This window comes from Aethalodelphis obliquidens, unplaced genomic scaffold (genome assembly GCF_003676395.1).
Source record: "Aethalodelphis obliquidens isolate GAN/ISIS:26980383/991018 unplaced genomic scaffold, ASM367639v1 scaffold21, whole genome shotgun sequence".
Lineage (NCBI taxonomy): Eukaryota > Metazoa > Chordata > Mammalia > Artiodactyla > Delphinidae > Aethalodelphis > Aethalodelphis obliquidens.
Genome location: NW_020837965.1, coordinates 26758724 through 26784921, shown reverse-complemented (window position 1 = coordinate 26784921; position 26198 = coordinate 26758724). Strand labels below are relative to the sequence as shown.

General features: G+C 52.5%; 2 protein-coding genes across 24 annotated transcripts in view; both read right to left on the bottom strand.

Annotated features, from left to right (window-relative positions):
* KLC1 (kinesin light chain 1) overlaps nt 1-10577 on the bottom strand; it is a 58322-nt gene extending 47745 nt beyond the window's left edge. For 11 of the 22 annotated variants that reach the window (XR_003435658.1, XM_027120697.1, XM_027120702.1 and 8 more), the window contains exon 1: nt 10302-10572. The gene's annotated coding sequence lies outside the window, so the exon portion shown is untranslated. Of the gene's footprint in view, nt 1-10301 lie in introns of all 22 variants that reach the window. The other 11 variants (XM_027120693.1, XM_027120695.1, XM_027120699.1 and 8 more) reach the window with 4 other exon arrangements.
* Nucleotides 10578-22201: 11624 nt separating this feature from the next.
* COA8 (cytochrome c oxidase assembly factor 8) overlaps nt 22202-26198 on the bottom strand; it is a 41433-nt gene continuing 37436 nt past the window's right edge. The window contains exons 8-9 of one of the 2 annotated variants that reach the window (XR_003435661.1): nt 23445-24637; nt 22202-22752 (exon numbers count right to left, since the gene is read on the bottom strand). The gene's annotated coding sequence lies outside the window, so the exon portion shown is untranslated. Of the gene's footprint in view, nt 24638-26198 lie in introns of both variants that reach the window. The other variant, XR_003435660.1, reaches the window with a different exon arrangement.

Genomic DNA, 26198 nt, shown 5'->3' with positions numbered 1-26198 from the left:
ATTTTTTAAAAAAAGGTATGTTTAAAATAAGAAACTGCTAGGGAGTTCCCTGGTGACCTAGTGGTTAGGATTCTGGGCCTTCACTCTCGTGGCCCGGGTTCAATCCCTGGTCGGGGAACTGAGATCCCACAAGCCCCAGGACGCTGCCAAAAAAAAAAAACCTCCTACTAAAGTTTGATCTGGAAACAACCTTTCTGAGGAAACACTATTTTGCAGCCCATCACAGTAGAGAGCTGAGAGGGTTAAGGCAGAGGTCACGCTGATTTCTAATGTCAGCCATCCCAGTTTGTCAGTCCTCGGTCTCCCTCCACCCCTGCTGCTGAGTGCGCCTCCAGGCGGCTCCGCTGAGGCATCAGCCAGCACAGCCCTGGCAGGCGCACAACAAATAGACACGCTAGTTATTCTGTTGCTCAAACTGTTCCAGCTCTGGCCATGGGAGCTCTTTCCGTTTCTTTTGTGCCCCACTGACATGCCCATCCTTTTATTTTTCGAGCACTTTCTGGCACTACAAGACATTCCAGGCCCATCTTGTATTCTCCCTAGCCCAGCCCTAGAATCAGCCATTAGTCCAAAACTGGGCTCAGGGGTCTCCCTCCCAAAACCCATAAACCGGGCTTCCCTGGTGGCGCAGTGGTTGAGAGTCTGCCTGCCAGTGCAGGGGACACAGGTTTGAGCCCTGGTCCAGGAAGATCCCACATGCCGTGGAGCAACTAAGCCCGTGCGCCACAACTACTAAGCTTGCACACCACAACTACTGAGCCCACGAACTGCAGCTACTGAAGCCTGCACGCTCTAGGGCCCGTGTGACGCAACTACTGAGCCCACGCGCCTAGAGCCTGTGCTCCGCAACGAGAAGCCACTGCAACGAGAAGCCCGCACACCACAACAAAGAGTAACCCCCGCTCACCACAACTAGGGAAAGCCCGTGCATAGCAACGAAGACCCAACACAGCCAACAATTAAAAAAAGAAATAAAAAAAAGAAATGTGGGGAATAAAAGTAGCAGCTCTGTATGCAGAGTGAATAACAGCCAAGACAGAAATGTGAGTTATTCTGACAGTTCTTGAGTGCGAAATGAAGTTCCTATAAACACAGCAGAGAGTGGCACAGAAAAATAAGATGGAGGGAAGAACACAGAGGTCTTTACCTAGCAAAGATTGGTAGCAGAAAATCACATTTGAGATGTTTTTCCAAGAGATATCTGAGCTGATCCAGTGGGAAACTCTGGCAGCCAGCCAGACCCATCCCTGCACACAAGCCCTGATGAGCACCAGACACGGGGAAGGTGCTGACGCAGAGGGCAGCAGTGAGGAGACGCAGGTCGAGAGTCTCTAATGGGTCTGTAGAAAACAACCCAAGTTGTACTCAGGGAAATATTCAGTGCCATGATCTGAATGTCTGTATCCCCCCAAAGTCATATGTTGAAACCTAGCCCTTAAGGTGATGGTATCTGGAGGTAGGGCTTCTGGGAAGGCCATGAGAGTGGAGCCCTCATGAATGGGATTAGTGCTCTTATAAAAAAGACCCCAGAGACCTCCCTCACCCCTTCCCCCAGTGAGGACACAGGGAGACACCATCTATGAAACAAAAGCAGGCTCTCACCAGACACCGAATCTCCTGTCACCATGACCTTGGACTTCCCAGCCTTCAGAACTATGAGAAATAAATTTCTGTTGTTTGTAAGCCACCCAGTTTATGGTATTTTGTTACAGCAGCCTGAATGGACTAAGACATTCAGTATCCTGGAACCCAAGATTACAGTGTGTTGTGGGTAAAACGACATAAGTGTCAAAACTTAAAAAATTAAATGAATGAGCCATCAATTCCACTCCTGGGTATATACCCAAGAAAACTGAAAACATGTTTATGTAAAAACTTACACATGAATGGTCCAAAAAACAAAATGCTGGACAAATGTAAAACTTGTACACAAATATTTTGGCATTAATCATAATACTAAAAATGTGGGACTAACCCAAATGTCCATCAACTAATGAATGGATAAACAAAATGGGGTATATCTAGACAGTGGAATATTATTTGGCAATAAAAAGGAATGAGATACTGATACATGCTACAACATAGCTAACGGTGTGCTAACTGAAGGAAGCCAGACACAAAAGGCCACATGTTGCATAATTCCATTTATATGAAGTGTCCATGGAGACAGAAGGTAGATTAGTAGTTGCCAAAGGGACAGGAGTATGGGGAGTAACAGCTAACGGGTACAGGATTTCTTTTTGGGGTGATGAAAATGTTCTGGAAACAGATGGTTGCAAAACCCTGTGAATTTTTTCATACATGAATCATATCTCAGTAAAATACAACCAGAATTTTTTTTAATTAAATGATACAGATCAAAGAAAAACACAAAACCCCACTTTGGGACCTAATCTATTTTAGCTTTGTCAAGGAGTCACAGAAAGCTTCATTTCTCAACCTTTTTATCCTATGCTCCCCTTTTGATAAAAAAAATCTCAAGCCCTTCTCAAGGTATTTAAAAATGTCTAAATACACAATACGTTACCTATTGCAACTAAAAAGGTAATCAATGGTAATATTAGAAGTAAAAATATACATACTTTTTGGTTCTGAAATTTCAGAACAAAAATTATACAGTGTAGAGTCAAAGGGAAATACAATTCGAGAATTTCCAGGGGATGGTTCATTTTTGTTTTGGTGGGGGCAGGAGAGGGTAAGCAGGGAGGTGTGTCACTCCCCCAGTTTATATAACAAAGTTAAGGTTCATATTTGAGCAAAATCCAAAAAGGTCTCCTGCAGGGTCTCAATCTTGTTCAAACCATGACATTTTGGATAAAAATGCAAATGTCACACCCCTTTGTAGTTTGTATTACAATAGTGAGTTTGTTTTCTAAATATAATACCATATTATAATAATAAATATATTTTATCCAGCTCTACACGGCCTGCCCTTACCCACTGAGAATCACTATAATCTACTCGAGGGAGGATGTGCTGTATCAGGTACCTCCTGACCAGAAATTTCATCTCTGGGCTATGAACTGAGAGACAACTGAGAGATACAACTCCAGAGCCTGCCAATGGAAACTACTGACTGCATCATTTTCTGCTAGAACCATGGTATCTCCTCTCATCTAACTTTATCTAATCCTTTTATTTCCTCTTCTAAACTTGGGTCACAAGAATGAACTTGAATGAACAAAAATCCTGCTGGCCTAAAAATCAGAAAAATCTATAAAGTGAAATGTTTTAAAATTAAAGACTCCATAATTACAGTATCTATTCTGAATTTGTTTCCACCCTAAAACTATAAACCACTGGATAAAACAAAAGCTTGTATTTGCCTCTTGGGTGAGTCTACTGTAGATGCCCTTGCAGAATTAGAAATAAAGGCAGAACTCCAGGTACTTTTCCCCACAGCCCTGCTCAGGAAGTTGCGGCTGAGTGTGGTTCTGTTTTGCACTGGGCCACCTCTGCGTACAGAGATCCTCTAACTCTATGATAACCTAACCACACCACCTGTGGAAAGAACTTTACAAGAAGGCCAGGTCCCCCACCAGCTGGTGAAGTGCCTACCTCTCCCCGAGCAGCGCTCCAGGCCAGGGCCAGGAGTGCACTGAGGTCTTTTAATCTGCTGTGGGACCACAGGTCCATCTCTCCGCATACAAATTTTAAGTATGAGAAGCTACAGGGAAGGGTACTACATGAAAATATGGGAGAACATGCGTTTTCCTGAAACAAGGATGAGTGAGCCCAAATGATGCAGATGTCTCTATTACAAGTCCTTGGTTGAGCAAGCAAAAAGGAAAAACAGCTTCACCAGACGTGACTAAGAGAATACATAAGAGGGTGGTTATGGGTGACTGGGGCAAAAGAATATAGAGTATTCATTCTGTGGTTTAAAAAAAACCATTTTTATTTCAAAATGAAAAATGTCACCAGATTAACATAATACCATAGGACGAAGTTCACGTATTTAAATGCTAATCAATAACACATACATGAAATAATTTTCTTTCCTAAAGAAAGGAAATTAAAAAAAATTTTTTAGGGGCTTCCCTGGTGGCGCAGTGGTTGGGAGTCCACCTGCCGATGCAGGGGACACGGGTTCGTGCCCCGGTCCGGGAGGATCCCACATGCCGCGGAGCGGCTGGGCCCGTGAGCCATGGCCGCTGAGCCTGCGCGTCTGGAGCCTATGCTCCGCAGCGGGAGAGGCCACAACAGTGAGAGGCCCGCGTACCGCAAAAAAAAAAAAGGCACAGCCAAAAAAGTTAAGCCCCAGATTGGGAAAAAGTATTTCTAACATATGGCAAAAGACATGTACCCAAATACATAAAGAACTCCTACAATCAATAACAAAAAGACAACCCAATTTTTTTAATGGGCAAAAGACTTTAACAGACACTTCACAACAGCAGGTATACAAAAGGCCAATAAGTATGTGAATAAGTGCTCATCATCATTAGTCATCAGGGAAATGCTCACTAAACCCATCACAAGATGCTACGGCCTTGCAGTCGCTAAGATGAAGCAGACAACACCAAAAGCTGGAGAGAACATGGAGCAACTGGAACACACACACTGCTGGCGGGAGTGTAAAATGCACAACCACTTGAGAAAACTGGCAGTGTCTTTACAAGTTAATCCTACATCTAACCTATGAACAATTCCACTCCTAGGTATTTATGCAAAAGAAATGAAAATGTGGGACTTCCCTGGCGGTCCAGTATTTATGATCCCATGCTTCCACTGCAGGGGGGGAAAGGGGGCCCAGGTTCTATTCCTGGTTGGGGAACTAAGATCCTGCATGCCTCGGGATGAGGCCAAAAAAAGATGTATGTCCACACAGTCCTGTACAAGAATGAGTGCTCCCCACCCCAGATGCGCAACAAAAGGAGAATGGCTAGACTGTGGTAGATCCATACAAAAGAACAATACTCAGGAAGAGAAAGAAGGAAATCACTGACCCATGCTATTGTATGTGTTGAATTTTTTTCTAATTTATTTATCTATTATTTTTGGCTGCATTGGGTGTTCACTGCTGCATGCCGGCTTTCTCTAGTTGTGGTAAGCGGGGGCTACTCTTCGTTGCGGTGCGCGGGCTTCTCATTGCAGTGGCTTCTCCTGTTGTGGAACACGGGCTCTCGGCATGCAGGCTTCAGTAGTTGTGGCATGCGGGCTCAGTAGTTGTGGCGCACGGGCTTAACTGCTCTGCGGGCATGTGGGATCTTCCCAGACCAGGGATCGAACCTGTGCCACCTGCATTGGCAGGCAGATTCTTAACCACTGAGCCACCAGGGAAGTCCTGCACGTGCTGAATTTTAAATGGTTACGCTGAGTTACAGAAGATGGATGCGAAAATACATATATTGTTTAATCTCATTTGCATGAAATTCTAGAATAGACGGAACTAACCTATGGTTATGGAAGTAAGTCAGTATTGCTGGTAGGGGAGTGCAGGCCACCTCTAGGAGCTACGGGAGGCAGCCCTCAGCTGACAGCCAGCCAGCAAGAAAACCAGGACATCAGTCCTACAACCAAAAGAACTGAATTCTGCCACAACCGCAAGAGCTTGCAAGAGCATCCTGAGCTCTGGAAGAGCTCAACACACAACTGTAGCCACGTGAGCCCTGAGCAGAGGATCCAGCCAAGCCATGCCTGGACCCCTCATCCACGGAAACTGTGAGATAACAAACATTACTGTTCTAAACCACTAAATTTGCAGTAATTTGTTATATGGTAAATAGAAAACTAACATAAATGTCACACAAAAAAAGCTTTAGAACTTAATGATGTTTTAGTTAAAAAAAAGTAGAAATTATGGATGAATCTTGAGGACATTATGCTAAGTAAAATTAGCCAGTCACAAAAAGACAAATACTGTATGACTCCAGTTATCTGAGGTATCTAAAGTAGTTAAATCTATAGAAACAGGAATTAGAATGGTGGTTGCCAGGGGCTAAGGGGATGGGGGGAAATAGGGAGTTGTTATTTAATGGATACAGTTTTAGTTTTGGAAGATGAAAAAGTTCCAGAGATCTACTGCACAACAATGTAAATATATTTAAGACGACCGAAATACACTCTTAAAAATGTTTAAGATGGTAAATTTGGGGGTTTTTTAAACCACAATCTAAAAAGAATAGAAATTAACATTTTCCCCATTTGGTCAATAATACAAATAATTTTTAGACAGAATAAGTGAATTTAAGAGAAAACACACCACCATATTCACCGTAAGAATGAAGATTCAGTCAGCTTTTACTGACCACGGAGCCTGTGCCAGCTTCTCTGAAGGCCACAAGTACTACACCACCAACATGGTGACCCGAAACACTATATTTTAGACAGCAACCCCAAGGAGTGACCATGACCACCTGCATCACCTGGGCTTTTGAAACTGAAGAAATGGGGCAAGGGCATCCCAGGTGAAGGCAACTGGAAGACTGAGCTTAGCATTACTGGGATTCATGATAGCAAGGTGGTTCAAAGCTTGAAGTGTACAAACAAAAAGCCTTGAATTAGAAGGCTTTAAACCAGCTGTATACCTCTGCTTTACATAACTTACCCTCTCTAATCCTCAGTTTCCTCAACAGCAGGATAGAGGCGATTGCTGTACCAATTTTACCTGGTACAGTGCTAAATTCACTATTATCAGTTTTATCATAGAAGTTTAATAACTTCAAAGAGGCTGGAGCATAAATTTCCACATCATGCCATCGAAGTCAGGGAACAATCTAAGGTTTGAGTTGAGTTAGGCATTTCCCTGGCGGTCCAGTGGTTAAGACTTCGCCTTCCAATGCAGGGGGTGCGTGTTCGATCCCTGGTCAGGGAGCTAAGATCCCACATGCCTCATGGCCAAAAACCCAAAACATAAAAAACAGAAGCAATATTGTAACAAGCTCAGTAAAGACTTTAAAAATGGTCCACATCAAAAACAAAAAACAAAAAACCTTTAAAAAAAGAAAAAAAAGTTGAGGTGAGTGGGATATTTTAGAACCAAGGAAATAATTTCTACTTTACACATGCACTTAGCTTAAATTGTTTGTTCTAGTGATACTCACTTATATCTGCTTTATTATCAACAACATACCAAGCATATTTAAAAGCATAGATTGAGACTGCTTTCATCTGCCTCCAAAAATCAGTTAAAAATAAAAACATAATTCATTTTTGATCTAAGAGTATGTTAACCAGCAGGCTACAGGGCAGAATGACACAAGGATGCCTTGGGAGAAAAAAAAAGCAGGTCATCTCTGAATTAGCCCTCCAGTCTTGGGAAGCAATATTCTCAGGAAAAGTTTAAAAGGTCACAAATAGCCCTCCAGAACCAAACCCAATAGACTTTTCTGTCCAAATCTTTCCTTACCTCTTAGCCAATTTGATACTGCCCTCCTCCTCTTCCCTGTGTCCCAGGGCTTTCCTACCCTTAGGGCCACTCCGCAATCTCTACCAAGTGCCAGAAGCTCTCACATCTTTATCTCCAGCCTAAATCTTGTCTTGAGCTCCAGGCCTGAATCTCCAACAGACCACTAATCCACTTGGCCGCCCCACGAGGATCATGGATTTAACCTACCCAAACCCGAACTCCCCATCTCCTCCTCCCATTTTCCCCATCGTGGTGGGTGTCACCTGCCAGTGAGTCACCCAAGTTAGAGACAGGGAAGTGACTCTAAATGTATTCCTTCACATTATGTGCCAAGCACTGACACTGAATACACCAGATAAAAATCCCCACCCTGCCCTTGTGGAGACTGAATGTAAGTGGAGGCGACAGATAAACTATATAAGAAAATAATTAAGTAGGGAATTCCCCGGCAGTCCAGTGGTTAGGACTCCGAGCTCTCACTGCAGAGGGCCTGGGTTCAATCCCTGGTCGGGGAACTAAAATCCCACAATCCTCGAAATGTGGCCCCCCCCCAAAAAAAGAAAACATAATATTGTACAGAGAGTGAGAAGTAGTAAGGAGTGTGTGGAGAAGTGAGGACATACTGACATCCTGAAGAGCAGACTCGGAATGCGACTGGGCGGACTTGAATGAGGGCAAGAGTAGGAAGACAAGGGGAAAAGATGGGGTGGGGTGCTTACAGGACACTGGCAAGAACTTCAGCAGAGGAGTGACATGATCCCACCTAGGTTTTAGCAGTTGGCTTGGGTTTGAAAACTGCCTATAGTCTCCTTCTGCCTACAGCCCCACCCTTCCCCCACTCCACTCAGGTCCCAAGTCAGGACCACCCTCCCTAGACACACTGTACATCGCCTTTCCTGATCTCATCCTTCCATTCTCACCCATTCCCAATCTGCAGCGCCACCACTCCCAGTCCCACCCCACTTCCTCAGAGCACTCGGCACAGCATTCAATCTCATCTGTGGTACCAGACTGTGAGCTCCTCCAGGACAGCGACTGTCCCCGTATCCCAGACTACTCAGCACAGCACCTGCCATTCAGCTGGTTCAATAAACATTTAAGACCTTGCTTTCACATCTTAATAGGCTAACCATTTTTATCCTATACCACGAAATGAACACTTAAAACTTCCCTGTACTTTTTGATCAGTACTTTTGTACTGATCACTTCTTTGTTAATAAAGTTCTGGTTCATTATCATATTTCACTTAGGTTTCCAGGTTATACGAATCCTACACTTTAACTTCTGACTTTTCCACTTCTAATTTTCTTTTTGTACAATTATATTTTGCAATAGTTTATAGCCCTACATGGAAAGCTACACATTGACTTACCTATCTTTCAACATTATGAAACATGCTTAAGGTATAATTTTTTAAAAGAATATATAATTTAAGTAACTGCAGCTGAGTTTTTACTTACTATGCAATATTTAGAATACTATGTGCCTCTCTCCCCGGTGGCATTTCCTCCCTCCTCCTTGCTGCGATTCCCATGCATGTCTTTCTTCCTTTATTATGTACTGTCTACAGTACCGTTAGAAGACACTGCCAAGCTAGGTGAACCTGCAAGGCTGCCGTGAGGTTACCACCCCAGGTCCTCCACGCCCCTCAGTGACAACAGGGCTGCCAGGCTCCACTGCAACATGAGGCTGCATTCTTAGATGACTTGGAGAAACTGGCTCTTAAGAGAGGGTCCTCCCCCACGACATATAATCCCACACAATCTGAAATTTTTAATGTTTAATATCACTGTACTCTTAGAGGTACTTAGAAAACAGAACAATGAATCAAATTTCCCACCTTAACTAAGGCTTGTTGCCAGTCCATAAAGGAGGATCATCCTAAATAAGAGTATGAGATCTAACGAGGTTGTTCCAATTTCTAATGGGACTATTCACTGAACTATTACAATGTATTCTGAGCTAATGATTCTGATCAGTGGCTTAGTCATGCTCTACAAAAAAAACCTTTGCATTTAACTAATGCAAAGGCTCAAAGAACCAACTGCCCCTTCACACAGCAGTTTAAATGGTGTATCACAAATTTTCTGCTCTCACACTTCTAAAGAACATCATTTTCGCAAGTTCTCCTTAACAAACGCTTAATATGTAAACTCTGAATGTGCTGTTTAACAAAACAGTAAAAAGCAGCAACAGTACAAAAATCTCCAACACCGAATTGCCTGGATCTACAAACCTTAAGTTATAAAACCATCCAATTCACCAGGCATTCGCTTTTTTAATATTTTATTTTAAATTTTTAAGGAAAGAGGTACATCAAATTTGACAACCGAGTAGATATTCCAGGACCGGAATGCTACAAGTTTAGTGGGAGCAACTCCAGCCTAGGCGAACACTGGGGATGAGGCGTTTCGGGTCTGGCCGCTAGAAGAAAGAGGCCGCGGGGCAGGCGAGGTCCAGCCGGACTCTCGGGAAGGAGCCCGCACGCTTCCGACCCGCCGACCGACCGCGAGCATGACAGGCGCGCCCGCCCTGGGCGGTGCCGCGGGAGAGGGCGGGGGCCGGAAGGAAGGGGAAGGACTCGGACAAAGCAAGCCGGGCCGGCCGCCCCCTCCCCGCGCGCCGCGTCCAGCCTCCCGTCCCCAGCCGCGCGGCTCCCGGGGCCACAGCTGTTCCCAGGGCGGCCGCCCCCGCCCGCAGCGGGGCCAAGCCTGCGACGCTGGGCCGGGCGGGGGGCCGGGAGGGGCCGGAGCCAGATGGGCACGCGGAGGAGACCCGAACCTGAAGGGGCCGTGACGGGGATGGGCCGGGGTCCTGGGCGGCGGCCGGGGCCGGTGGAGAAAGGGGACGGACCTGCTGGAGGCTCGAGGGCCGGAGAGGAGCCGGGAGGAGCCGGGGGCGGGAAGGGACACGGGTGCGGCCGGAGGACCCGGGCCCGCCGCCGACTCACCGTGCTGCTCCCGCGGGGCCGCGCGCTCGCGCTGTCAGCACCGGGAGGCCGCGGGCGCGTGCGCCGAGCGGGACGGCCGGGGCTGTCGCCTCGCCGCCTCAGGTGCGGCGCCGCGGTCACAAGCGAGGGGCGCCGGCGCGGCCGCCCCGCAGCATCCTCGGCCGCCCACGCGCGCTGTGTCCCGCGGCTCCTCCTCGCAGCCGCCGCCCAGCCAGCTCCGGCTCCGCTGCTCCCGCTCCGCTGCTCCCGCCGCCGAAAATGGCGTCTCCGCGTCCCTCCCCCGGCTCGGCGTTCCCGCCCCACAATGCCGCGCGCCACCGTGACGTCACCCTGCCCCGCCGCCTATGGGCGGGGCAGCTCGGGAACCTGGGGCCAGGCGGAGCGGGCCTCCTGGAGCCAGACGCGGTCCCAGGCTGGCTGTCGCGGGCCACACTGGGGGCGGGGAGGGGGTACTACCCCCCTCCGTGGGCGGCCCCGCGCGGGCAGGGCCGGAAGGTGGCCTGAGGAGGGCGCTGGCCCAGCGCTGCCGGTCAGCACCGCGTCCTGGCCCTTCCCTCCCGGGCGCGGCCGTCTCCTCCTCTCATGTATCAGGAATAATATTTATTCACATAATATTTATGTGCTCGTTGAAATCTTTCCAGAACCCACGAGGGGGGCTTTCACCAGCCCCTCCAAAGGAAAGGGTCCTGAGGCGCTAGCCTAAGCCAGGAGGCCTTTCTCCAGGACAATCTGGAGTCTTCGGTCGAGACCCTGACCCCCCAGTCCCCACGCCTTGCCTATCTCGTTCCCTCGCCCCTGGGCCATCGGATCTTCAAGGATCTGAGTCCACGGGCTCTTTCCAAGCCCTCCCCTCAGCCACAAAGGCCTCGCAGGAACAGCACCTCAGGCTCATAAGCGGGGTGGGATGCTTAACCCCTAATGCCTGGCAAGAGCAGAGGTGCTGTCGCCCCCCCACCCACGGGCAGCCATCACCAGGGCACACCCCTGGGCGCAGTGCCACGACCTCCAGCCCAACCCAAAGGGCAGTACTTCCAGGTCAGAGGGTGCTTCTGGGCCGCATCCTGCTGCATCGGGGCTCTGCAGGCCTGACTCAGCAGCCAGCTGCGAGGACACCTGCTGATTCAGTGGGCAAGACTCGGCTTGCTTTGCCTGCCACCAGCTTGGGAGACCACCCCCCAGGTGTCTGAGGATGCCCCAAGTGGCATTACTAACCAGGAGGGGTTCCTGTGCCAGTCCCCCCCACACTTGCTTTTAAACTGCTGTGTTTTTCAGATGCTACCACCCCAGCACCAGCAGCCGTTTTAACCCTGCGATGACCCAGTCACCTGGGAAATAAATGCTCCTAGATTTTCAGAGGGTGGTCCAGTTACTTTGCTTTCATTTGTAAATGCAAAGTTGAGCTAAAAGTGGGAAAGATCCTTGGTGACACAGCAATTACTGGGCAGAGAGAGAGAGAGAGAGACAGAGAGAGAGAGGCAGTTAATCAGAGTCAAACAACCCCTCCACATTCCCTTAGTGATTGGGCCGCACTGCAGCTTGGATGTCACCTGCTCCCCAGCCACCACCCTGGGGCTGGGCATGGCAGGCAGCTGTAACTGAAGTGCTCTGGAGAGGGGAGGAGTGGGCTGAGCTCTGGGCTCAGAGACTGTTCCTTCCACTCACTCATCACACCAGCAAGTAAGGAACCTGAGATGCTTATGCCCTCTTCCGATGGGTGGCCAAGATTCTACCCCTTTGCTATCGTTTTAGTCCATCCCCTCTGCTGCCGCTCTGTTCAGGCTCTATTATCTTGGTCTTTTATTCTCTCGACAAATATCTGGTGAACTGCCGTGGTCACCATGATAAAAGCCAAGATGCACCGGTAAACAGAATAGATAAGATGCCTGCTCTTTCTGGTGCAGTGCTCGGCAGAGAATTGAAGTAAGATGATGCGGCAGGCAGAGGCAAGGTGGTGGGGTGAGCTGAGACCTAAATAATAGGAAGCAGCCAACTGCAAAGCCGGCGGGGATGGCGGTGGGGGAGGGGGTGGGGGACACTCCAGGCAAAAGTCCTCAGGCGGCAATGAATCTGAAGTGATGAGGGAAACAGAGAAAAGGCCAATCATCCACCACCATCAGGGACCCTCCTGGAAGCACTGGATGCACCATCATTCTCAGGGCGGCGGGATGGAGCGCCTGTCCTCACCCAGGGTCTCACGCTGAGACTAATAAGCGTCCGTCCTCCCTGAGAACCCCTGAGCAGCCTCAGTCTCTTCCAGTCCTCTGAATCTCATTGGAGCTCCCAAGAGGAGCACTGCTCTCTCGTTTTACAGATGTTGCAGCTGAGGTCCTGCTAGTTGCGAGGTTTGCTTGCTGCTTCCCGAAGAGGGGTTAGCTTGGCTTTAGGAATCAAATGGAAGCCCCTGGGCCCCTGGCACTGGCGGGGCCAGGAGTTGATGCCTTTGTGGTGGGGAACCCTCATCAGGGCTACTCAGGGGCCGCAAATTCATTCGTTATCTGACCTTCCCCAGAAACCTAGAGGCAGCAAACACGCTTGCACATCCCTGTAGCCAACAGCCTGCTGGGCCAGCCAGGGTCCTGGAGGGGTGGGGCTGTGCCTGGGGGGCAGCAGGGATCTTTGGCCAGAGCTGGGCCCTGCACCCGACCCCTTAGGGCAGGACTAGGGGTTCCTCCCACAGACACGAGAGGCATGAGAGACGTGAGCGGCCTCCCTCCTCACTCCCATGTATGTCTCTTCCATTTGGAAAGGCAGCCCATGTGGCTTGAGCCGCTGCCTCCTCGTTCTCTCTGCCTGTCCCTGTCTCTCCATCCTCCTGCCGTGTTCTCTGCCCTCATCTATTTCTGTCTGCTTCCCACCTTTCACTCCCCTGTTCCAAAACCTGAGAAATCAACAGGCAGCCTATAGGTCGAAACAGAGGTTAGGGCTGCAGTACAGCATACAGGGACCAGATGAAGCTGTGACTGAGGTCCCTGGTCGAGGAACAGCGGAAACAACCACAAGCCAACCTCCTGCAGTTCGCAGGCACCAGGGCATAGGAGATAAGCTAGGAGGGTGGCCCACGCTCATTCCACTCCCAGTATTTATTGAGAACCAATACCGTCTGGTGCGAGGCTGGGCAATAGGAGAATGAGGGGCACCTGCACAGGTGAGCCCAGGACAGGAGCTCAGACAGGAGGCTGGGCCAGGTGCGGCAGGGATTAGGGGACCCCATGCAAGAGGGACATTCACTTGGCAGGTGGGAAGGACCCAGCAGATGACGGTCCCAGTGGAGGAAGCGCCCAACCAACCACACGATCCTGTCTCCAGTGGAGAATGGGGCGGGATGCCACCACGGTTATAAAGCATCCATCTTCTTACTGTAAATGTCTGTGGACGTCTGTGTCCAGGCGCAGCCCTTTGCGGGAGACTGGGATCTGGGGATTTCCCTTTGATCCTGCGAGGTCTGCATTCGGGGAGCGGGGGCCGGCCCCAGTCTGTGAATGCCTGAGAGGGAGGGCAGGCAGGGAGAAGGAAGGGAAGGAAGCCTGCTTGCTCATGGCAGTGGGGAGGGGCCAGGAAGCGGTACTTGGGTGGCGTCCTCAGTCCGGAGGGGCGACCTATCTGGGCGGCCCAGGCCAGAGAGGAGCCTGCACACCCGCAGAGGCACAGGGAGGGGGGAGGGTAAACAGAGGCTCTACAGCCAGGACCCCCCAATTCCCTGCTGGCCCCATTGCGCGCCCCGCACCTCACCCAGCGCCCACAGCCCACACTCCTCTCTCGGGTCCACACCCCTCCCCGCCCCCTGCCCTAGCCTGGGCGTCACACCCAGCCTGGACCCCGCCCCACAGTCGGGCACAGAAGAGCCTGGGCATCATCGGGTCTTCTCCAGGCTCGGGAACAAGTGGCCAGCGCAACCGCTGGGAGGGGCAGCCTGGCATCCAGACCTGGGCCGGTCACACCCTCTCTGGTCTCTGGCTTCGATGCTGAAAATGGCATTTATCAGATTTCCAGGTGCTTTTCCTTTAAAGAGCTCGAGCTGTTAGCATTAATTAAGCTCCGGAAACTGCTCCCTCAGACAAATGGGAAACAGCAGCACCTTGGGTGGGGAGGAGGTGGGCGAGGGAGGGGTAGCTGCAGGGAGAAGCCCTGCCCCCTGCTTCAGCCTCCCTCGTACGCACTTTTTTTTTCTGATGCAGAGGAATTGAAGCCTGGGTCCTGCTGGGGAATTCTGACCCCGCAGGAGTGCCCAGGGCCCCCAGCATTCCTGAATGCTGAATGGAGTTCATCATTTGCTTGTTTTTTAGGGAAAACTTACACAACGTAAAATGCACGCATCTTAAGGAGACCATCTGATGGGTTCTGATAAATGCTCATACCTGCGTAACTGAGAGCCCCGTCAGTAAATGGGAAGCTCCCATCACCCCCCAGAATTCGCTCATGTGCCTTGTCAGGCAACTCCCCATCCACTGCTGTGTACTGTCGTTTCCTTTGGTTCACTGTAGACTCGTGTTGCGTGCTCTAGCACTCCACATGCACGGAACCACACAGGAGCCACCTTCGTGTGGTACCTTTCACACAACTAGCAGATTCGCACTCATCCGTGTGGTTGCATGTGTGTTTGCCCCTGTTGATGGGAACTTGGGCTGCTTCCATTTCGGTCAGCATGAATAAAGCTGATCTAAACTTTCTCATACAAATCTTTGGGGAACCTGTATTTTCATTTCTCCAGTGAATACCTAGGAATGGACTGCTAGGCTATAGGGTAGGGGTATGTTTAGTTTTATAAGAAACTTCCAGACCTGTTTCCTACGTGACTGACTATTTTACACCCCACTAGTGTTGTATGAGCATTCCACACATGGCAATTCGCTATACCAGAATCCTTGAAGAGACGGTCTGGAACAAAGGACAGCCAGTACCGCCCAGGGGTGCCACACTTGGATTATGGGGGAGGGTGGTGCTGGCTGAGCAGAGGTGGTTGCTGGAAGGCCTCAAGCCTCCTGCAGGGAAGGGACAGAGTTCCTCAGTGACAGCCCAGCCGCCAGGTGCAAAGTCCCATCACAAGACATGGCCAATGATTCTGCTGTTCAAAAAGCAATGATTAAAAACACTGCAATATGTGCTCCAAATGTGCAGGAACTGGAGGTGCGGTGAAGGGTGAGGAGGGGACGCCAGCTGTCATCTCCGGGGAGAAGGCAGGTAAGGGGTTAGGGTAGGTGGCCTTACGACCGCCCCCCGCAGAGCCAGCTTACACTTTCCAAAGATGGCAGCATCGGTACGTCCCTCCCATTCTTCTTACAAAGTGACTTTGACACTCCTCCCAACAAAAGAGGGAGTCTCTGCCCCCTCCCTTTGAATCTGGGCAGGCCTGTGATGCAGTGGAAGTGACACCGTGTGACACTACGAGCAGCTAGGTCTTAAGAGATGATTCTGCCTCTACCCGGCTCTCCTGGGAAGCTCCCCCTTGGCACCCGGCTGCCATGCTGCTGGGAGGCCCAAGCAGCCTCATGGGGAGACCACGCAGAGAAGCCTGTGTAGACAGTCAGCTGACAGCAAGCATCACCGTCAGACATGTGCCAGCCCCCAGCCCTGGTGTCACCCCAGCCTCTGAGACATGGAGGAGCACAGATGAGCCACCCCGGGTGTGCCCAGGCCAGACCCTTGACCCACCCTTGACCCCATGAGCACAGAACACTCTGTCACGCCGCTGAGCTTTGAGGTGGTTTGTTCCCTGACGTTATGTAGGTTCCCCCAACGTGGCCCCATTCCTCTAGTGCTCATGGCCCTTTGGGAGGCCCTGACACCTGGGGACGGAGGGGCACAAATTAAGAGTGCAGCCCCCGCAGGACCCTCCCTCCCCACAGCTGAGGTGAGGTCATCCTCGCGGCACACCCATCCTGATACACGTGCAGCACGAGGTTGGCACAGAAAGCGTTAAAGGGGGAGGGAAGGAGGGAAAGAGGAGAAACTGAGTTCAGTCCTGAACTATGGCCTGTGGGGAGCCACACTGTCCTGCAGTCAGGAGAGCAGGACCCAGCCCCCTTCCACTCCGGCGCCGGCTCAGTCTATCCACCTGTCAAGGGGGCATAAACACGCTGTCCATCTGGCCCCAGAACCTTGTGAGGAGCTGATGGGTGAGAAGGGGGCTCATGAGTGCCAATCCCATGTTCCACCCCAATCCCTACAGGGCAGCTGACCGACGGCAGAGCCTGGGGGCATCTCCACCACCAGGGGAAGGGGCTCAGCCAGAGTCTCCCACAGCGACCACACCATGGGGCGAGATCCCTCTGCTCCTCTCTCCTCCTGGGGGGTGTCTACAGCAGTGCCCAGAGCTTGATGGGCTGCAGGAGGTTCCAAGGCCTGGGCTGCTGTCCCGGCTGCCCTGTGCACCCAGCCCCCAAAGTCACAGGTGGATTCATGGCCTCCACTGACCGTGTCGTGTTCTCTCGCCTCCCTGCCCCTGTCCACCTGTCTCCACATTCTACGGCCCAGCGCAACTGGCCTCCTCCAGGCAGTCCTCCGGTCCTTCTCTCTCTCAGGGACTCTGCTGCTTCAGCTCTGCACTCCCCACGCAGGTATGCCCTGGAGGCAGGTCGCCAGGCCCTTCCAGGGGGAGATTCTCTTGACCCTCCCCATAAGGCCCTGCTTGTGCAGAATGCTGACGGCCCAGAAGCCCACATCTTGGCCACCCCCCCTTTTCACCTGAGACAGCTGCAATCCCGGAGGTGGCGGTGGACTTGCTCAAGGACACAAATCTGGGGCTCCTCAGACAGCCAGATGGGTAGCTTATTCGTTTTTGGACAAAAATAGCCACGCAGGTGCCCAGTCTGTCCTGGAATCAGCACAGGCTGCAGCCCCCCTCCACCCACAGGAGTCTGTCTGGGGACTTCAAGCTCTGGATGCCTGATGGCGCCGGCCTCGTGCGTGCGCCCAGACGCGCCCGCCAGACTCAGCCTCCTCCCGTCCTCTCCACGGCATCAGCCTCGTCCGGTAAGACCAGGCTGTCTCCAAGCTGTTATGGGCACTCTGGGAGCACAGACCCCACCTCCATCTCTTTCCAGCCCCTCCTCCTTCCCACACACCCCAGGCCTAACTCAGGTTCTTGGACACAGTGATTCTCAGTCAGTGGGGCTGAATGCATGAACAAGTGAATGAACGAATGAACAAACGAGGAAACAGTCAACACCCCAGGTGCTGATTTCACATGCCCCAGGTGGGAATCCTAGTCGGCTTCGCCCGTCCCCTGCTCCACCTGCGGGTGCCCCTGGACTTCTGTATCCCACCATCAGGCAGGGGGCTCTGTGTCCTGTGGCTTTCTTCCCTCTGCCTCTGTTCGGGGTGTGATCAGGCCTCAGCTTGGCTCTCTTTGTAGGAGCAGAAATGGCTGCACCAGTTCCAGACATCACATCTTTGAACCTCACAGTTCAGAAGGGAAAGAGACCCTCACCTTCCACCCATCAGCAATGCCCTGGGCTTCACTGGGATTCCACCTCCCAGGTCCCAAGCCCCCCAGGACCCACCCCTAGCCAGGAGAACACCTCACACTGCTTGGCTTTGCCTGTGGGGGCTGCCCTGGGAACATGCTGCCGCAGGATGGGGGATGGGGACTGGAGGCTGGGGGCAGCTGGTCCCCTCTACGGGGGCTCTCTGAGCTCACGTAGGCCCGTCTCCCCGGGGTGGGGGTGGCGTGCAGTGGGGAATCTCCAAGCAGACCTTCTGCACGCAAGCCATTGGCTCAGCCGGTCAGGCTTGTTGAACCTCCCAGGCCCCATGAACCACCCTCCAGACTGACTTCCCCCTTTCCTCCCCCAAACCCCCGGCTGCCAGACAAGCCTGTCTGTATACAAAGTGTAATCGCGGGCACTGGTCACGCTGGTTTTCCCTCTCTCAGTAGACTTCTTGGTCCCCAGTGATCTGGTGCATTCACAGTCACCTTTGGGAGAAGAGGGTCAATTATTTTCTCCTACCGCAATCACCTGCATGTTGGCCCAGCTGGGACCACGTGACTTGAGAAAGGGAGCTGGGGGCGGAGGCTGGCCAAAGCTGGGCTTAGAGGGTCTCCCCCAGGAGCAGAAGCAACACACTCCCACCCTGCCAGGACGTCTGTTGTGCTGGTCACCTGTGCAGAGACAAAGGCCAGGCCTGAGGAAACCTGCGAGCGCGGCAGACCCAGGCCGCCCACACCCAGGGAGGGCTCTCAGCCCTGCCTGCGTTCGGTGCCCTGGGATGGGCCTCTGACGGTGTCGGGCCCCACTCAGCTCTGCGGGACAGAGCGGAGAGGGGGACAGGCGCTGAACAAGGAAATGTGCAAGTGGATACATCACGGCCACAGGCTAAAAAGGAAAACACCCGGCCTTCAGAAGATCCGGGGTGAGCCCGCCTGCGCTGGGCTGACCTGGTCCATCTATGCTGCACTCTTGGCCTCTACCTTCGTTCAGCACCCGTGACCCCCATCTGTAGAGAAGCTTGGCAACCACAGACCACCCTTATCCCATGTGCTGGCACACCCTTTCCCCAAGAGCCAGCCAGGGCAGGGAGTACCATCCCACCCTGCAGCTGGAGACACTGAAGCTCGAGTGTGGAAACTGGCTGCAAGGCCTCAACTCAGGTCTAGTCCTTGGACCCAAGCCGAGTGCCCACTTGGGTGCTGCAGTAAGACTGAAGCCTTTACCCACATTCTCGCCTCTGGAGAATAGACTCAGGAAGAGGCTTTTATCTGGAAATTTTCATCTATCGCTTCATTGAAGAGTCTGCGGATCCATCAGACATAACTCTCGTTCTCCTTTTCCAGGGCTGCACACCGACCCAATCTCACCCAAAGTGCCACGCGTCCCTCCTGCTGCTCTCCTCGCTAACCCTAGGTCTGGAGCCCATCAGCGTGTGACTCCCATGGCTGCCGGATCAAGAGACCACAAACCTGGGCCTTAAAACAACAGAAGTGTGTTCTCTGGAGGCCGGAACTGGAAGCCAAGGTGTGGGCAGGGCTGGTTCCCTCTGGAGGCTGTCGCAGGCCTCTCTCCAGCCTCTGATGTCTCCCGAGGTCCTTGGCTTGAAGACACATCACTTCAACTTTTGTGTCTGTCTGTGCGTGGCCTTCCCCTTTGGGTGTCTCTGTCTCAAGTATCCCTCTCCTTTCTAAGGACACTTGTCAAGGGATTGAGGGCCCACCCTAAATCCAGGATGATCTCATCCTGACATCCTTATCTTAATTACTTCTGCAAAGCCTCTGCTTCCAAATCAGGTCACAATTCCAGGTACGAAGGGTTAGCATGTGGACACATCTTTGGGGGGCCACCAGGACGGTCAGGCTCTTCACAGAACCAGGAAGCTAACATGAGCCACAATGTTACTTAAAGTTGTCCAGTAGCCACAGTAAAAAAGATGAAAAGAAGCAGGGGAAATTTACTTTAATAAGATATATACAGGGACTGCCCTGGTGGCACAGTGGATAGGAATCCACTGGCCAATGCAGGGGACACGGGCTCGAGCCCCGGTCCGGGAGGATCCCACATGCCGCGGAGCAACTAAGGCCATGTGCCACAACTACTGAGCCTGTGCTCTAGAGCCCTCGAGCCACAACTACTGAAGCCCGCGCTCCTAGAGCCCGTGCTCTGCAACAAGAGAAGCCACTGCAATGAGAAGCCCATGCACTGCAACGAAGAGTAGCCCCCACTTCCCTCCACCAGAGGGAAGCCCCTCTTTTCTTTTTAAGGCTGTTTAATATATCTTACTGAACCCAATATATCTAAATTTTATTTCAGCATGTACCTATATAAGAAATTATGAGGTAGTTTGCATTCCTTTTCTCACACTAAGTCTTTGGAATCTGGGGTGGAGCTTATGCTTACAGATAGCTCAGCTCAGACAGGCCACATCTCCAGTGCTTGCTACCATGTGGCCATGGCTGCAGTGCTTCTTGCCAGACATCCTGGGAGAAGCCGGAGTGGCCGTGCCTGGCTTGGAGCATCTTCTGGATCCCCTCCCCGCTCAGTCAGGCACTGACTCACCTGGATGGCCCACCTGTCCTCCTGGGGACACAGCCTTTTGCATCCCCCTCCTCAGTTCTCAGCCCTGTCCTGCCCCACCTGCTGCCCAGCCCACACTCACACATTCCAAGCTCCCCTCTGGGACCAAAGAAGGAAGAACATGCCTTACAGCACCTCCCAGGCCAGCACTAACAGAACTTGCTGCGACAATGGAAATGCTGCACATCTGTGATGCCCAATACAGTAGCCACGAGCCACACGTGGCTACTGGGCATTTGACAGGGGCTAGTGCAACAGAGGGACTGAGTTTTTAACTTCCCTTTATGTTTATTGAAATGTAAATAGCCACACGTGGCTAGTGGCTCCTGTACTGGACAGGCCACTTCTCACCACCTTCCTGGCTGCCCCTCTGGTCAGAGCCACCCGAGTCCCGGCAGTAGCCTACGTGGGGTAGCCCCCTGCAGAGTGACCTGGACCCCTGGCAGAGTGACGAGGCCATGGCCTCCCTTGCACAGAGTCCTCGGTGGCTCCCCGGAGCACTCAGGGGAAAAGCCAGGGTCTGTGTGGTGGCCTGCCAGGCGCTGGCCTATCTCCTCCCACCCTCCTCCTCCATGGTTCCCGCTGTGCCACCACGCTGGCCGTCCTGCTGCTCTTGGCTCTGCCGGGCACACTGCAGCCCCAGGGCCTTAGTCACTCTTGCCCAGATCTGGGTCAGGTGCCCTTGCCATCTGCTCCTTCCCAAACTCCCTAGTCTGCTTGCTATTTTCCCACAGCACTGAGCATCTGCTATGATTTACTCTTTACTGCATACATGTCTGCCCCCTCTAGTATTTCTGCCAGTTTTGTTCACGGACGACCCCCCCAGCGCTGCAGCAGTGACTGCAAGCCTCCGCGCATTGCTGACCTAACAGGACACCCGGGAACATGGGCTCCGCAGCATCCATCCTCCCTGCCAGCATCTGATAGGCCAGGGGGCGGGCCCAGGACCTGGCCAGGCCAATCAGAGCAGATCTGATTCCAAATTGCCCCTGGATTGCAGGGGCCTGTGCTGGCCTGACCCGCCTGTCCCTGTGCTCCGAGGGGCCCCAGAACCCTCCAAGGGCCGTTCTGAGGATGCTAGGAAGCCACCTGAATAATGCTGCAGGAGCCGTGCCTGGCAGGCAATAACCCTTGCTCACTATTACTGTTATTATTATTATTATTCGGTAAAGGGGTCCAGGGCGCTACAAGTGCAATCATTAGCACACTTGTGTCCAAGGCCTACTCTGCACCAGGCAGCATGGCGAGTACCGGGCGGGGCGGGGGCGCGACGACAGGGATGAAGGTCACCTCCCCGGGCCGGGCAGTCATGTCCCTTGGTGACCTCTGGGCCCCATGTCTGCATGACCAGATGTTCAGATTCTGGAGTCTGTGGCCAGATGCAGCAGGACCCTGGCTGACGGGAGGTCTTGCTTTCTACGTAAAAGGCCCCCAGCCATGGCAAGGGAGCTGGGTCTGTGCCGGTGGCCCTGCCAGGTGTCTTGCTACATCCCTACCAGAATGGGTGCTCCCCAGGCCAGGGCCATGCTTGACATATGACCACTGTGGCCAGGCCTGGGGAGGCACCAAGGACACATTAGGATGCTGTGCTTTCTTTTTTATAATTTATTTACTTTTGGCTGTGTTGGGTCTTCATTGCTATGTGCAGGCTTTCTCTAGTTGCGGCGAGCGGGGGCTACACTTCATTGCGGTGCACAGGCTTCTCACTGCGGTGGCTTCTCTTGTTGTGGAGCACGGGCTCCAGGCACGTGGGCTTCAGTAGTTGTGGCACGTGGGCTCAGTTGTTGTGGCTTGAGAGTTCTAGAGCGCAGGCTCAATAGTTGTGGCGCACGGGCTTAAGTTTCTCTGTGGCATGTGGGATCTTCCTGGACCAAGGCTTGAACCTGTGTCCCCTGCATTGGCAGGCGGATTCTTCACCACTGCTCCACCAGGGAAGTCCCTGCTTTCTTTTTAAAATAAAAAGCTCGTTTGCCTACTTGTTTTCCTGGCAGACGGGCCAAATCTTCACAAGCCAGTGCCCACAGCTGTTTGCTCATTCGTCTGGCTGTGGCTGGCAGACCCCGGGTGTGTGCGCCTGCGTGTGCACAGAGACAGACAAGCAAGCAAGCAGCGCCTCTCAAGGGCCTCTCCACCACAGCTCTGGCTTCCTTTGTGTTAATCTTCCCACTCTGCACCACACTGTGGATCCGTCTGGACGGTAAACTCAAGTCTTCAGGTGCGTGTGCTGGGGTGAGGGGAAGGGGGGATGGGCCTGGGGGAGCTTAGAGACCCCAGTTACCTGGATAGAAACCACCTCGAGACACCTACCGACCTCGTCCATCCATCTCATCCCCTCCTCCGGCAGCTCTTCCGGTCCTTTTTCCACTCAAGGACCGACTTGGACTCAGTGAAGAGAATCATCACGGCAAATCAACAGCCAAGCAGCTCCAAACGCAGCCTGAACATTTCTGGAAGATTGATCAACGCATTTTCAATGGCACGAAAAGAAAGAAATGACTTTCCTGGAAGACCAGTGAGGTGAGCTGAGTGTCTGAGCAGGGGCACTGCCCAGCAACGAGGGTGGCTGTCCTCACCATGTGGGCACAGGGCACTGGGGCCACAAGGTGGGCAGGGCGGCCCGTGCGGGCTGCTCCAGCCCCAGGGCTGAGAGCAGGGCCTGGCGCACAGCAGGTGCTTCTGAGCATTTGTTGAGTGAATGAGTGAATGAATGATGAGCAAGGACCCTGCTGTCCTCACAGGCCCCAGACGGAACGCCATCACGTGCCCTTTGCTGGAGGGCTCCCCATTCTCGGTCTACAGTGCATTCGAGGCCCAAGGGCTCAGATGCCAGAGCTGAGATGGCAAACAAAACCATCTTCACTTGCTACAACATGGATGAGCCTTAAGGATGTCACGCTAAGGGAAGTAAGCCAATCGCAAAAGGTCAAATACGGATGAGGCCCCCCAGGGCAGTCAGACTCACAGACTGCTGGGGGCCAGGGGCTGGGGGTGGAGGCGGAGAGTTAGTGTTTCATGCAGACAGAGTTTCAGATGAAAAAGTCCTGGAGACGGATGGTGGTGACGTGAATGTACTTTATGCCACTGAACTGTTCACTCAAAAAATGGTTAATGTTATGTGTATTTTACCACACATACTCACACAAAATTACTCTTCATTCCGTTTGGCCTCTCGGCCTTGTGGTATCTCTGAGGTGAGGCTCGTCCACTCCGAGAGGAGGGCACCCCGCACAGGGATCGGGCTTCCTAAGAGAGATGCCATAGAGGTGCGCCTCCCAGCAAGGGGTAGCGGGCACGTCCAGAGTCACCAGCACCCCAGCCTGACCCAACTCGCCTCTGCTCAGGTACAAGGGTTGCTTCCACGGAAGGTAAATGAGTGACAGGCCCTCTCTGGGCCTGGCCTGTAAACCCTTTGCTGCTCCTCCAGCCTCCCTCCTTTCCTGCAGGCACGGGGGGCAGTGCCCTGGGCCACTCGCCAGCCATGGACACGGCAAAGCTCCGTTCAGGTGGGCAAGTCTCCTGAGCAAAGCTGAGGGGCAGGCCCCCTGGGAAGTTTTTCTGGGGAGCCAAGTCTTGTAACACAAGCAAGTCTGCCAGCCCATCGGGGGGTAGGCTGCGCCTGAGGCCCCTGAGGTCAGGACACGGACCGGGAGTGGGAGGTGCCTTCCTCGGCGAGCAGATGCAAGGTGTGGGGGGACAGAGCCCTAGCGGGGCCCGCGCAGTTGTCTGTACATCCCCACCCGAAGTCCCGTGTTTTAGCATTCGGCTATGCACTTTGCCGCACACTTGAAACTAACACAGTGTTGTTTATCAACGGTACTCCAACATAAAACAAAAAGTTAAAAAATAAAAAGACACAATTTGGCTATCAACTTTACGATGCTATTTCTTTGTGATACCAGCAAGAAAATGTTAATTAACTAGCACTTAGATATAATTGCAGTACATTTTAAGTAGAGATGCTTCTGCAATTAAAGGAATGTAATTAAAATCTATGGTTAACCTGGAATATAAACATGCAAATCAGATCAGGTGATTCCATTAAATATTCTTCATGGGTTCTTCATCACGTGACTAATTTTTTCTCCTACCTTACATCCTGCTAGTCTGTAAGCGCTGCAGCGGAAGCAACAACAAGCCCTCACCATCACAGCCCCTGTGCCTGGCACGGACAGGCACTCAGGATCTGTGGGATGAACGAACTCTCCCACTCACCCACAGCCTTCATGGGTGGGCAGCGCGCAGCTGGCCAAGAGCAGGCGGCGTACACCCGGGGCCCATGGGAAGCGCTGGGCTTTCCCAGCTGTGGCAGATGCGACGCCATGATGCAAAAACCTTGGGAAGAAAGGGAGGCGCCAGAGCATGTATTCAGAAGGCCTGGAAGTTGTTAAAAGGCAATTACTTTGAAATAAGAATAACATGGGTGCAATGGAGTCTGAGAGGGAATCTAACAGGACTGAGGCCTCCCCTGTGGGCTTGGCCGCACCCCAGAGGAGGAGAAAGCACGGCCGGCGCCAAAACCCCAGCTCTCACTGGCCCCCCAGTCAGGCGGCCTTGCTGAACAAGAACGCACAGCCTCCCCTTTGGGAAACTGATTCCCCGTAAAGGAAGGCTGTTCCTTTGCTGTCTGCTCCTCCCTGCACTGTCCCAACTTTCTAACCAGAGGCATTCTTAAATTTTTAACTTAAAAATTGTCAACAGAATATGCCTATTTGTTGTTCTGTTTTCAGAAGCAGAAAAAAAGCAATGCTAGTAGGGGAAAAAAAATCAACACGCACAAAACTTTATCACACGATTTCCCATGAGTTCTCTGACTTCCCCACTAATCAGAAATGTAAAATAGTCTTTGCAAACGTGCAGAAGAGGCCTGTTGTGCAGGCGCCCCCGTGGCTGTGCGCCCTCCGCCGGCGCGGAAGCCCTGCGCCGTGGAAGTGGCCTGAAGGGCTGGCTGGAAAAGGGCCTGCCAAGCCTGAGTCCTCGGGGGAGGGACGGAGGGTCAGAACACAGCAGAGCTTCTTGGCAGCCGACGCTGCGATGCTTCCTCCAGAGCCCGTGTGAGGTTGCCGGCCACAGGAGTGGTGTGCGGGCTCATTCGGGAGAGGCAATCCCCGAAGACCCCGTGTGCCAACATCTACCTACAGGCATCCTGCTTAAACTCCCGCTGGTGCAGATGCTCAGCTCCCACTCATGACGGGCTGGCTTCCAGTCACCCCTCCCCCACAGAGGCCTTGAGGTGCTTGGGAACCAGACCCTTTGAATGTTATTAGTCACTAATTTCCCCATTTGTGAGGAGCCTGTTAAGTGCCGGACACTATCTGCAACAGGCACGTGGAATGCGCCCAGGGGTTCTGTCAGGTGTCATTACGGCCAAGGAAGCCAAGGCCAGGAGATGGGCTTGGGTAGACCGGTCTGCTCTAGAAGGCTCCTCTGTGCAGGTCTGTCATAAAGACGCTCCCCTGGACCTCCCAGAGGCAGACTTTCCAATATGCTATTAGGGCTAAACAGGGAAAGAGGACTTCCCTGGTGGCATGGCGGTTAAGAATCCACCTGCCAGTGCAGAGGACACAGGTTTAAGCCCTGGTCTGGGAAGATCCCACATGCTGCAGAGCAACTACTGAGCCTGCACTCTAGAGCCCACGAGCCACAACTACTGAGCCCGTGTGCCGCAGTTACTGAAGTCTGCGCACCTAGAGCCCGTGCTCCGCAACAAGAGAAGCCATCGCAATGAGAAGCCCACGCACCACAACGAAGAGTAGCCCTGCTCGCCGCAACTAGAGAAAGCCGGCGTGCAGCAACGAAGACCCAAAGCAGCCAAAAATAAATAAATAAAATAAATAAATTTATTTTTTTTAAAAAAGGGAGGGCTTCCCTGGTGGTGCAGTGGTTAAGAATCCGC